Genomic DNA, 13,710 nt, shown 5'->3' with positions numbered 1-13,710 from the left:
AGCCGCGAAAGCCGAGCAATGACATAGGAAATACTCCAACGTCTCATCATCCACCCCACATGCCCTACACATGGTATCACTTGTCGCACCGATTATGGATCAGAGAAATTCTCATCAAAGAAAAGAAATCTCTTACATGCTAATCTCTTACAAAGTATTAAATTTTTTAATACTTTGTTTGGGAAGCAAGATTTTAGTGTAGTAGTATGGGACAGTAGGAATGTAGCGTGCTTTATAAAGTTGACAATGGTTGATACCTAAGTAAAATTTTTCTCTCTTATTGCAAAACCAAATGGCTCTTGTTTTTGACTTCCATGAGCTGTAGTCACCGTTGCGCAGAGATTAGCATGTCCGCCTCTATGACGCTGAACGCCTGGGTTCGAATCCTGGCCATCGAATGCAGACCATCAGAAAAAAAATTTTAGCGGTGGCTTTCCCCTCCTTAAGCTGGCAACATTTGTGAATTACTATGCCATGTAAAACTTCTCTCCAAACAGGTGTCACACTGCGACACGTCGTTTGGACTCTGCCAACATTTGGGAGGTACTATGCCATGTAAAACTTCTCTCCAAAGAGGTGTCGCACTGCGGCACGCCGTTCTCACTCGACTATAAAAAGGAGGCCCCTTATCATTGAGCTTAAACTTCAATCGGACTGCACTCATTGATATGTGAGAAGTTTGCCTCTGTTCCTTTGTGGAGTGTTCATGGGCAAAATATGCATTTGCAGTAGAAGGGTACTATAGGAATATATTGGGTTGCCCAAAAAGTAATTGCGGATTTTTTAAAAGAAAGTAAATGCATTTTTAATAAAACTTAGAATGAACTTTCATCAAATTTATTTTTTTTACACTTTTTTTCTAAAGCAAGCTAAAAGTAGAAGCTGATAACTGACAGAAGAAAGAATGCAATTACAGAGTCACAAGCTGTGAAAAAATTTGTCAACGCCGACTATATGAAAAATCCGCAATTACTTTTTGGGCAACCCAATAGTATAAGACGTGTAGGTTGACTGCGTTTGATGCCTTGGGATTTTTTTTTTTTTTTTTTTTTTTTGTTGAACCAATATTTCAATTGATTTGAAAATTGTCCAAGTTTAGTATGTTTGAAGGGAAAAAAGAAATTTGTTATGGTTTAATGGGTTATGTTGTAGAATATCAAAGAAATATGGTATAATACTTCAGATTGATCCCGCATGATACCATGTGAATAAATTTTTGGTTCCTTTGAACTAAAGTTTTCATTGATTTGTGAATAGATTTGTTGTTCCTGTAAACTTATATTTCCAATGATATTTTTACACTTTTTTATATTGTCATTGCTTTTTAGCACTTTTTGTTGTTTTTCCAGAGTAGTAAAAATAGTAGTGGGGGACAGTAGGAATCCTTTTAGGTATACTTGGTTACCCATATAGCATATTCCCTTTCAAACTATACTGCCTTTGTTTGTTGTAACATTTCTACATGATTTTCTTCAGCAATAGTAGGGGACAGTAGGAATTTGGTATGACATATAAGGTTAACCATATCTCATGTATTCAGTCAAATCCTTCTCATTCAATGCATAATTGCGATAAGAGTCTGATTACAACCTTAAATGCTTAAAGTGTTAATATTTCAAAAAATTTCTCTTTATGGTGTTCATTTTCCCACTTGCTTGAATCAGCAATGCTTGGTTATGTGCAAACCTATCGAAAAATGTATTTGTCACTCAATGAAAGCTGGTTTCATTGCACACGTGCATAAATAATTCTGATTTTTAAATTTTGTATCATTTTTTTTTCCTTTGTTCATAATTATTGAATGAAAAAAGTGAAGGAAAAAAAATTTTTAAACTGATCGTAATACCTCTATTAAACAGTTTTAACCTTTAACTTCACACCCAAAGCCAGGGCTAAACAACAACAATAGACTCAAATGGCTGGCCAATAAAACTTTACAAAAAAAAAAAAAAAGTCCATGAGACATATTGAAAATGTTGTTTAAACGAAATTTATGATTAATCATTAGCTCTTTGAGTTGTACGTCTGGGATTTTTGCGGTAAAAATGACAACAATAACAGAAAAAAAACTACAAAAATACTACACTTGAAATAATGAAAGTTGAGTTTTTGTTTGTTGAAGTATTGATGTTTTTTGGTTTTCAATAAAAAAAATCTTCATTTCGTCTCTTTATTGAGAGTTTTTTTTTCAAAACCACCGCAATTTCTTTTTTAACTTCAAAATATTGGTTTCTTTTTCTACTAGGTTTTGTGTGGTTTTTTTCTATTTTCTTCAACTCTCAGATATCTAATGCTGTGTGTTTTTTTTTTTTGCTATCTTTTTATTGCTTTGTAAGATTTTCTTTTGTTGTTGTTGTTGTTATTGTTGCAAAGCAGCGGTGAGCAATTGAAAAAAAAAATAGTCTGTAAAGATAGCCTACATTTCTTTCTATATTTCTCTGCCTCGTATTGCTAAGAGTTTATTATGATTTTTAATTGGCGTATCTTCTTCAAACCATCGCCATAAACGCCCTCTTTTTTGCTGTTGCTTATATTGCAAATATAAACAGAAAAAATAAAAATGAAATAAAATAGCCAAAGGCTCCACTCACTATAAAATGTGTATCGTCGTAACTAATGAAAACAAGCAGCAAATTGAAGTATGTGGGGGAAGGATACCTAAATGATAGAAAAACTGTTAACTAAAGGAAAGAATTTTTTCTTCTAGTACATCAATAAAATAAATTATATTATATTCATAGAAGTAGAAATAGAAGAAAAAGTCTCTAGAAATGTTGAAAAGGTTTGTAAAATGTTGTACCAATTTTATGCTTAATCAACAAAAAAAAAAAAAAAAAAAAAAAAAAAAAAAAAAAAAAAAATCCATATTTTTAATCAAATTTGACAAAATTTGAATAGAATTTTTTCTCTTACCATAACACTCATAAAAAAATTTGTATTATAATCTTTTGTAAATAATATTAAAAAAAAATTATAATTCTGCTGCTAGGGATTCCTTCCCTATACTTGCAATGGAATTATTAAAACCTTATATTTCTTATACCTATTGTAACTCAACACTAGGAAACCATTTTGATTTCAAAGTGTGTGTATGTGTGTGTATGTATACTCCCACTAATCTATAGCCTTAAGCTTTAACATGTTGTTGTGTTTTATTTTTGTATTATCCTTACACTCACTCTCATTCGATGGGCATAATTCCTAAATCAAACTGAAGGATACTTCAGACAATATCAATAGTAGCAATAGCAACAGCAACCGCAACAACAACATCAATATGCAACCCATCTAAAGGAATAACGACTCAAAGCCAAAGATGCCTCAAGGACTTCAATACACTTCAATGCACACCTAATGAGAAGAACGAGTAATGTGATGTGTTGGGGAATTGGCCAAAGGAAACGCCAACGCAATATAATAAGGAATAAAACTTAATTTGTGATTACAATAATCCCCCTACCACAAGAAGCAACAAAGAAGAACACACACAAACTGGCTTCCTCTGCAACAACTTGAAGAAATTGAGAAAACCCCAAGTAATTCATAACTAGAATGAGAAAACTAAGAAAAAGTAAAACGCAATGTAAAACAGAAAACTTGTTGGCAAATCTCATGAACTATGCCACGAAAGTGCAAAAGTAACCTTTGGGGGAATCATTACAAGAAGCCACCATTCCATGAAATAGAAACTCATGAATATATTAAATAGCGCAGTGATGAACAAGGATAAGAATAATATATATTTTTTTTTTTGCAAGAAGAAGATGTAGTGGTAGATGGCTTTAGGCATATCTGGAGTGGCCTTGATGCAAATAGATTTTCTACACTTTATAGTCGAAAAACTAAATAAAAATGGAATGAAATGATATTAAATAGGCATTATTTTAGCCAACTCAATGTAATTATTCAAAAACAATCTTAAAATTTCGTTATAAATTGATTTTTGAAAATAGTAGTTGGGGACAGTAGGAATCCAGCTTTACTTATATAGGAATTCCAAGTGGTGTAGTCGAAAATAAACCACTAAGAACTATTGAAACCTTTATTTTTTAAGGACTCTTACCCTCAGTTTAGGTTTGAAGCAATATTTTTTTAAATAGTAGTTGGGAATCCAGTAGGAATCCTGCTTAACTTAAATATGAATTCCAAGTGGTATAGTCGAAAATAAACCACTAAGAACTATTGAAACCTTTATTTTTTAAAGACTTTTACCCTCAATTTAGGTTTGGAACAATATTTTTTAAATAGTAGTTGGGGACTGTAGGAATCCAGCATCACTTAAATATGAATACCAAGTGATGTAATTGAAAAGAATCAATTGAGAACTATCAAAATCTTTTATTTTTTTATTCGACCCTCAATATAGGTTTTAGGCGATATTTTAATTAGTAGTTGGGGACAGTAGGAATCTTACACATAAAATATGATCGATTGAGATCTTATTGGTTTATAGTAATAATTCAAAAAGATTTATTTAGTATTGATGAAACTTCTGGTGTTTGAGGGAACAAACTTAAAATAAAGGTATACGTCCAACTTTCAAAAATAATAGATGGGCCCAGTAGGAATTGACTATAACGTAGATAAGAATTCTCCTAACCACATTAAAGAGATTTTTAAGTAGCGCGGAGAGTAAAGCTACAGAAAAATGGACTGAAATGGGTTTCAATATGCTTAAAAGTAGCCAATTCTAGGTATTTATTGAAAACAATTTGGTTAAAAATTGATTTTGGAAAATAGTAGTAGGGGACAGTAGGAATCCAGCATCACTTAAATATGAATTCCAAATGATATAGTCGAAAAGAATCAATTGAGAACTATCAAAATCTTTTATTGTTTAAGAATATGGGCCTCAATTTAGGTTTTAAGCGATATTTTTAATAGATGTTTGGTTAAAAATTGATTTTTGAAAATAGTAGTAGGAGACAGTAGGAATCCAGCATCACTTAAATATGAATTCCAAATGATATAATCGAAAAGAATCAATTGAGACCTATCAAAATCTATTATTTTTTAAGAATTCACCCCTCAATAAAGGTTTTAAGCGATATTTTTAATAGTAGTTGAGGACAGTAGGAATCCTCCACATAAAATATGACAGATTGAAATATTTTTGGATTAAAATTATAATTCAAAAAGATCTAAATAAGATTAATGAAATACCTAGCGCTTAAAGGAACAAACTAAAAATTTAGGTATTTGTCCAACTTTCAAAAATAATAGATGGGCACAATAGGAATTAACTATAACGTAGTTAAGAATTCTCCTAACCACATTAAAAGGATTTTTTAAGTAACACAACGTGGAAAGCTACAGGAAAATGGACTGAAATGAGTTTAATATGCTTAAAATTTGCCATTTCAAGGTATTTACAGAAAAAAATCTTAAAATTTGGCTTCAAATAGATTTTTGAAAATAGTAGTTGCGGACAGTAGGAATCCAGTCTTATTTAAATGTGAATTCCATGTAGTATAGGCGAAAATATTCAACTAAGAACTATTGAAAAAAAAAATTTTTAAGGAATAAGGTCTTCATTTTGGGTTATAAGCGATCTTCTTAATAGTAGTTGAGGACAGTAGGAATCCAATACATAATATATGATCGATTGAGGTCTTTTTGGATTAGAATTATAATTCAAAAAGATGTAAATAATATTAATGAAACATCTAGCGCTTAAAGGAACAATCTAAAAATTTAGGTATTTCTCCAACTTTCAAAAATAATAGATGGGCACAATGGGAATTGACTATAACGTAGATAAGAATTCTCCTAACCACATTAAAAAGATTTTTTAAGTAGCATGGAGTGGAAAAACTATGAAAAATTGGACAGCAATGAGTTCAAATTTGCTTAAAATTAGCCAGTTCAAGATATTTATTGAAAAACAAACCAAAAATTTTGATATAAATTGATTTTTGAAAATAGTAGTTGGGGACAGTAGGAATCCAGCATCACTTAAATATGAATTCCAAGTGTAATAATCGAAAATAAATCAATTTAGAACTATAGAAATGTTTTGTTTTTTAGGAAGTTGACCCTTCATTTAGTTTCTAAATGGTATTTTTATAGTAGTTGGGAACAGTAGGAATCGTACATCCAAAATATGAAAGAAAAGATTTATTAAATATTAAAAAATATATTGGTTTTTAGAGAACAAACTTAAAAATTAGGTTTTCTAGTAACTTCATTAAAGGAATCTTGTTAGTAGCAAGGAATTCTAGACTTTCAAGGTTACTTTTCAGTATTTAAAGCACACAACAAGCCGATTACTGGCTTAGGTGTACACTGTGGCATAGAGCGGAATTGCAACTGAAATGCAAATTTTCCCATGAGCACTCCATTAAGGAATAGGGGGAAAATTTTCATATTTCAATGAGTGCTGTCCGATTCCTTATTTAAGTTCAATGATAATTTGGGGATAAGTTTTTACATGGCTTCATTGCATGGCATTTTACCTCACATTTGTCGCCAACATTAGGAGGAGGAGACTACAGCTGAAAATTTTTTCTGTTGTTCTCGCCAGGACTCGAACCCAGACGTTCAGCATTTTAGGCGGACATGCTACGGTGGCCTCCAATTAAAAAAATCCATTTACAGTTGACTGATTCGTTGTTTGTTTAAGAATTTTCCATAAAATTTAGTTTAGAAGAAATTTTTCAAATAATAGATGGGTACAGTAGGAATCGTGCATCGAAAGCAAGAATTCATATCAATAAATCCAAAAAGATCAACTTGTAATGATTTTTTATCTTTGTTATTTTGTTATTATATTTGCTCAATTTTCCAAAATAGTAGGTAGCTACAGTAGGAATCGAACTTCGATAGTGAATGCCGTAGGAATCGCACTCCGCCTAATTGAAATTAAAATTATTACAGTTCAAAAAATCTACATGTTTTTAAACAATCCACCGATTTTCTAAGAATTTGGCAAAAAAAAAAGGTTTCTAAATGATTTTTTAAAATAGTAGATGGGGACAGTAGGAATCATGCGACCTAATAAAATTCCCATGAACATTCCATTAGGGATATTAACAAGCTCTAAATGGCCTAAAATATCGAACCCATTGCTATTTGAGGGAACAACTTAATACATTGGGTGTCAGTTCTGTTTTTAAAAGTAGTAGATAGTTACAATAGATATCGAGCTTCGTCTAAAAATGAATTAAAATTAATTCAGCTTTAGAAATTCACCCAAAATTGATCAACTAATGTGTTTGTCGAATGATTTGGTAATGCAGTCATTTTTTCAAATAGTTGATGGGTGCTTTTAGAATCGTGCGCCAAAAAACATGCTCAAGAAATCAAGATCCGGGATCGGTTTATATGGCAGCTATATCAGGGCATGGGCTGAATTGGACCATTGTTGACACGTATTGGAAGTCAAATCAAGACACCTCATGCAAAATTTCGGCCAAATTGCGCCCTCTAGAGGCTGAAGAAATCAAGACCTGAGGCCGGTTTCTAAGGTATCTATATCAGGTTATCAACTGATTTAGACCACTCTATGTACAGTTGTTGGAAATCAAAACAGAACAGATTGCGCAACATTTTAGCCAAATCGGATAAGAATTGCGCCCTCTAGAGGCTCAAGAACTCAAGATCCGAGATAGGTTTATATGGTAGCTATATAAGGTTATGAACTGATTTGGATCATTGTTGACACAGTTATTGGAAGTCAAATCAAGACACCTCATGCAAAATTTCGGCTAAATTGGATCAAAAGTGCGCCCTCTAGAGGCTGAAGAAATCAAGATCCGAGATCCGTTTATTTGACAGCTATATCAGGTTATGAACTGATTAGCACATTTATTGAAAGTAGAAATAAAACGCATCATGCGAAAATTCAGCCAAATTGGGTTAGAATTGCGCCCTCCAGAGGCTCCTGACATCCAATGTTAAATACACCATTTATGAACTCTAGGCGGCAACATAAAAATATTGTCATCTGGACCGAAAAAGATACAGACGTCCAGGGTCTAACATAAATCATCATTCTATTAGAGCAAGAATTCAAATCGAGGATAGGTATACATGGCAGCTACATCCAAATATGGTCCGAACACGACGATATCCGACACAGATATCGAGGGGCGTTGTATTATGACCTTCTCTCGATTTCGCTATGTCAAATTTCTGCGAAATCGGATAAAAAATTTGCCTATTATGTGCCCAAGTCCTCTAATCGGGAGTTCAATACATATGAAGCTGTATCAATATATAATCCAGTCTCGACCATACTCAGTTTGGATGTTGACGGAAGTAACACAACTTGCTGCCAAGCTTTAGCGAATTCGCAAGATGAATCCGTGTATTATGGGTCCAAAACCTCAAATTGTGAGATCGGTGTATATGTATGTCAGCTATATCCAAATAAGGTCCGATCTAGAAAATATTCTGCACGGATTTCGAGTACGGATGTAACTGTGCCAAATTTTGGCAAAATTGGATAATAAATGCGCCTTTTATGGGCTTTAGACCTTAAATTGAGAGCTTTGTCAATATGGGGGCTATATCAAGAGATTGTCCGTTATTACCCATCTTCAAACTTAACCTGCCTATGGACCAAACAAGGAATCTGTGCAAAGTTTCAGCAAAATCTGGTAATGAATTCGTCTATAATGGGTCCAAAACTGCAAATTGAGAGATCGATATATATGTTAGCTATACCCAAATATGGTCCAATCTAGAACATTCCCGGCACGGATATCGAATACGAATGTCACTGGGCAAAATTGGGTAATAAATGCGGCAAAATTGGGTTATAAATGAGCCTTTAGACCTTCAATCGAGAGATCTATCACTATGAGGGCCATATCAAGAGATCGTCCCATCTACTAACAGAACCTGACTATGGACCAAAAAGGATAATGTGCAAAGTTTCAGCTCAATATCTCTTTATTAAAGACTGTAGCGTGATTACATCAGATCGACGGGCGGACATGGCTAGGTGCATCCGTCCGAGGAAGCTCCGATAGCGGTCGAAAGATATCAGCCTAAAATTCAAACGGGCCCCCAAGCCCTCTAGCTGCCCCGATAGCTACCATACAAAATTTGTCAATCGATTTGACTTCGTTGGCCATCAGAAGCTGCAATTATTATACGTTTTAGTTAAAACTAGTCAAGTAGTGTTTTTTCATGTCTTCCAATAATCGTGGTAAGTATGATTGAAATCGGTGTATAACCTGTTATAACTCCCATAAAAGACAATCTCACGATTTGACATATTGAGTCTCGGGAAGCAGCAAATGTTATTTGATTGGGTTGGTATTTGGGACATAGTGTTCTGTTGAAACAGCTACAGTTCAAATCGGTCTATAACCTGATATTTATAAACAATAAACCGATCTCCCAATTAGTCTTCTACTCCCCTAGAAGATAAAATTTTGGAATGATTTGTCAGAAATTTGGTACACTTACACTTAACTGCTACCCCAGCTAGTTTACTCCTCTTCTCCTTACTTTTAACCAATGCATAGGCACCAAGCAATCAACAATAAATTTTCTAAACGCACAAAAAAATCGCCACCACCCAAAGTCCAATGGAAAATATTTATGCAATTATTCTAAACTTTGCATTCGCTTTAGAAATGTTTTAGGTCTGTGTTTAAATGCACCACAAACAACAAAAGTTGCAAAAAGGTCAAAATTAACACTGTCTGCATAATGAATACCATGATGTCTGCTTATTAGAAAGCAACGTGTACTCAATAAACTAAGGCTTACCTTTTGATTTAGATTGATTTTGCCTTTGGTCGTTTATATTTCTTCCTTTTTTCGTATTTCTTCTCTATGGTCAATTGCAGGTAAATCCCAAAGGTAGGTATTTTCAAGTTTTCCAACACTGACAAGTTTTTTTTTGATATTGTTGTTGTATTTGAATGTGGTGTTTTTTGCAACTTCAACTTAACTAACAACCACCACAAATATAATTGTTGTTGTTGTTGTCGTTGTACCAACTTCACACACAAAGGATGCTGTTTGGTGAGTTTCTCAAATGAATGTTATGAGGCGGTGAATATGTTTCTTGCTGTTGCTGCTGTTATTGTTTGTGTTGTTGTTGTTATTCTGGTTTTGTGACAATCCTCTGGCAGCTCTCCCAACACTCCTTTTTGCTGTTGCTGCTGCTGCTGTCGACCGTCGTCGTCGTTGTTGCGTTGAGGGCTCTCACTACTGTTTCACCTCGTAACGTGGGGGAGTTGGAGGGGCGGTTTGGTATTTGGTTATTGCTCTTTAGATACCGAAACTGCTCTGAGTTCTATGCATGGAGTCTGTGTGTGGTGATTTGAAGGAATATCTCAAATCTTGTTGCCGTATGGCGGTGGCGGCATCTGTGTGTGTATACCTTCAAGGTGTATGTATCAGAAACCAAAAAGTTTGCATGTCGTGTGAGTGTACGTATGTTTAGGTTCTGTGCATTTAAAGTTGGCGCAGATCAGAGGTTTGTTCGTTCAAAGGTTTTTGCTGTTTTAATCTCCAAATGATTTTATACGATTTTGCTCTTTCTCTTGTTTAAAGACTTTTCAGACAGAAAACAAACAAATACACAACTATTGTTAATAAATATCTTAAATTTCTTTAAAATCAAAATCACTATAGAATAATTCAATATGCACAAAACTTGTTTGTTTGTTTTTTTTTTTAAATATTTAATTTGTTGTGAATTTTAAATTTGCATAAACTCACACTTTGCCAGCGCTCTTCAACTTTTTTGTTGTTAATTTCTTTCTTTTTGCAATTTATCTTCAATAAACACTTTTTGTTGTCGTTGTTTGATTGCTGGCCCTAATATGGGGTAACTGCAACTTCCAGCGAAATCATGAATTTTTGCCACTTTATTTATTTTGATATTTTCTTTGCAATGCTTTTGTTTCAGTCACTCACAAAAACTAAGTTAAATGGGTGGAAAACAAGTTGTAAACAGCCTTTATCGATATTTCATGTAGGTAGGCAGACTTGCATACAGATAGATAGATGTTGGTTGCTTTTTGCTTCTGATTTTTAGTGTGGGGGGTTTCTTTTATTTACTTTTTTTCTGCAACTTCTTTTTTCTTCTCTAAACAACACAAAAAAAAACTGAACTCTTTTTTTTCTGTTTGATTCAAAGAAAAACAAAATTGGTAAAATTTTCAAATTATTCGATAACAACCGCACAGTCGCGTTTAACGTCCGGAACTGAATACAAGAAATTCACAACGGGCCTCAGACAGCACAGACGTCAGTCAATATGGTGTGCGCTGCAGCACACAGAGTATTAACTAACAGTAGCAGCAGCAGTATTAACATTTCACAGCTCCAATGCTGCCATATAACAGAGCCACCTCAACTCAAATGCTGTGGTGAGCGCATACACACACACGCAATACATTAACGAGAAACCAGTAACAGGCACCAAAATAAAAAAACACCCCACACTCAGTTGGCTGACGAACAAAAAAACATATGGTCGCTCCAAGCTGTTAATAACATGCTTATACTTTCCTGTGTGTTTACTCTCTCTCTCTCTCTCTCTCTCTTTGACCGTAACATAATGTATTTTCTCATTTTTTAGGCAAATGAGTGCTGCTAAAGTTAGGGGGTTTTGTACGCATTTCTTGTTTAGCGACTGTTATGTTTTGTTTTTCTTTGTTGTTGCCTTCTCAATTGTAAACAAAAAATCAGGCTTCAGAGCAGCGTTGCCATTCTGAATTTTTATGACAAAAAAATTGTGGGATAGCAAACAAAAAATTATAAAATTATATAAAATAAAATGAAATAATTGAAGTTACCATAAAATAAAAAAATTTGTTAAATAAAATAAAATATAATAAAACAAAATAAAATAAAAATAATAATAAAATAAAATAAAAAAAATAAAATACAACAAAATAAAATAAAATAAAATAAAATAAAATAAAATAAAATAAAATAAAATAAAATAAAATAAAATAATATAAAATAAAATAAAATAATATAAAATAAAATAAAATAAAATAAAATAAAATAAAATAAAATAATATAAAATAAAATAAAATAATATAAAATAAAATAAAATAAAATAAAATAAAATAAAATAAAATAAAATAAAATAAAATAAAATAAAATAAAATAAAATAAAATAAAATAAAATAAAATAAAATAAAATAAAATAAAATAAAATAAAATGATATGAAATGAAATGAATATGAAATGAAACAAAAAAAAAATTAAGTTAAAAAAATTAAGTTAAAAAAATTAAATAATTCATTCAATCGGATATTTTCCGGCTGCAGATCATAGGGTAATCTGTTTTTTTGTAACAAATAGAACACAAAAAATTCTTCTTTCATAAAGTTAGACAAAAAATGTATTTTTTGCTTTGTAAAAGCATTTGACTGGTTTCCTAGATCGTGATTTCGTATGGGGCCACCCAAATTCGTCGGTAGGATTTGTCAAAAAGGCACGTCTTCTAGGTTGTAACTATGCTCTTAAGAGTAGTTTCATTTGTAGCGCAGCAAGAGAGAAAATTACTCCACTTCATATGTTTCTACCAATCATCCAACTATTACAAACAAACTCACTTGCCCAACTGCTACTTAAGTAGACGTCGATTGCCATAAGAGTAAGTTTTAATTTTTTTTCTTGCTTTGTTATAGCACATGACTGGTTTCCTAGATGGCGATTTCGTTTAGAACCACCCATATTTATTGGTAGGATTTGTCAAAAATGCATGTTTTCTCGGTTTAAACTATGCTCTTAAGAGTATTTTCATTTGTAGCGCTATGGACCCTAATTGGCAAGCATGGCATGGGATCTAATACTGGGATTTTTTTTCTGAGACCAATAGAGACAATAAGCAACGCCATATTTTTCGCCGCTCTTTTGACATTTCTCTTTCCTAAGGTTTGCCATTTCATGGCGAAACGATATACGAGTCATAAACGAGTCGAAATTATTAAAATTTACTATCGAAATTCGGAGACAGTGACTTCAACGTTAAGAGCTTCAACGATGAGGCTCATTTCTGGCTGAATGGCTTAATCAATAAGCAAAATATGCGTTATTGGTCAGACAGAAATCCACATGTACTCCATGAGGCATCATTGCATCCCAAAAAATGCATGGTTTGGTGCGGTTTATGGGCCGGCGTCGGTATTGGGCCGTACTTCTTCCGTGATGATCAAAACCGGCACGGTACTGTGAATGGGAATCGCTATCGTTCAATGATAACAGAAAATTTTTGGCCTCAATTAGATGATATTGACATGTGGTACCAACAGGACAGCGCCACAAGCCACACAACGAATGCCACAATCAATTTATTGGAAACTAAGTTTGGAGAACGTGTTATTTCACGAAATTGTCCAGTCGATAGGCCGCCTCGGTTATGAGATGTGATGCCGTTAGACTATTTCCTGTGGGGCTACATAAAGTATATTGAACATCTCCGCTATCGCAATCTCTATCGTTCAATGATAACAGAAAAATTTTGGCCCCAATTAGATGATATGGACGTGTGGTACCAACAGGACGGCGCTACAAGCCACACAGCAAATGTCTCAAACAATTTGTTGGAAACCAAGTTTGGAAAATGTGTTATCATACGAGGTGGTCCAGTCGATTGGCCGCATCGGTCGTGCGATTTAACGCCGTTAGAATATTTCCTGTGGGGCTACGTCAAGTATATTGAACATCACCGCTGGTGAATGTCCAACATCAAAATTCAAGAAGTTTCGTCGACCAAGCATAACCAAA

At 33.3% G+C, this 13,710-nt stretch overlaps 1 protein-coding gene across 1 annotated transcript in view; it reads right to left on the bottom strand.

Moving 5' to 3' along the window:
- Positions 1-11,204, bottom strand: part of LOC106092501 (dual specificity tyrosine-phosphorylation-regulated kinase 2) — a 272,286-nt gene extending 261,082 nt beyond the window's left edge. Inside the window, exon 1 of the mRNA XM_059366108.1 lies at positions 9,724-11,204. The gene's annotated coding sequence lies outside the window, so the exon portion shown is untranslated. The remainder of the gene's footprint in view (positions 1-9,723) is intronic.
- Between the last annotated feature and the right edge of the window lie 2,506 nt (positions 11,205-13,710).

Source organism: Stomoxys calcitrans, chromosome 3, assembly GCF_963082655.1.
Source record: "Stomoxys calcitrans chromosome 3, idStoCalc2.1, whole genome shotgun sequence".
In the NCBI taxonomy this organism is placed as follows: domain Eukaryota; kingdom Metazoa; phylum Arthropoda; class Insecta; order Diptera; family Muscidae; genus Stomoxys; species Stomoxys calcitrans.
The sequence above is the reverse complement of the archived record's forward strand: the minus strand, read 5'-3'. Positions and strand labels throughout refer to the sequence as shown.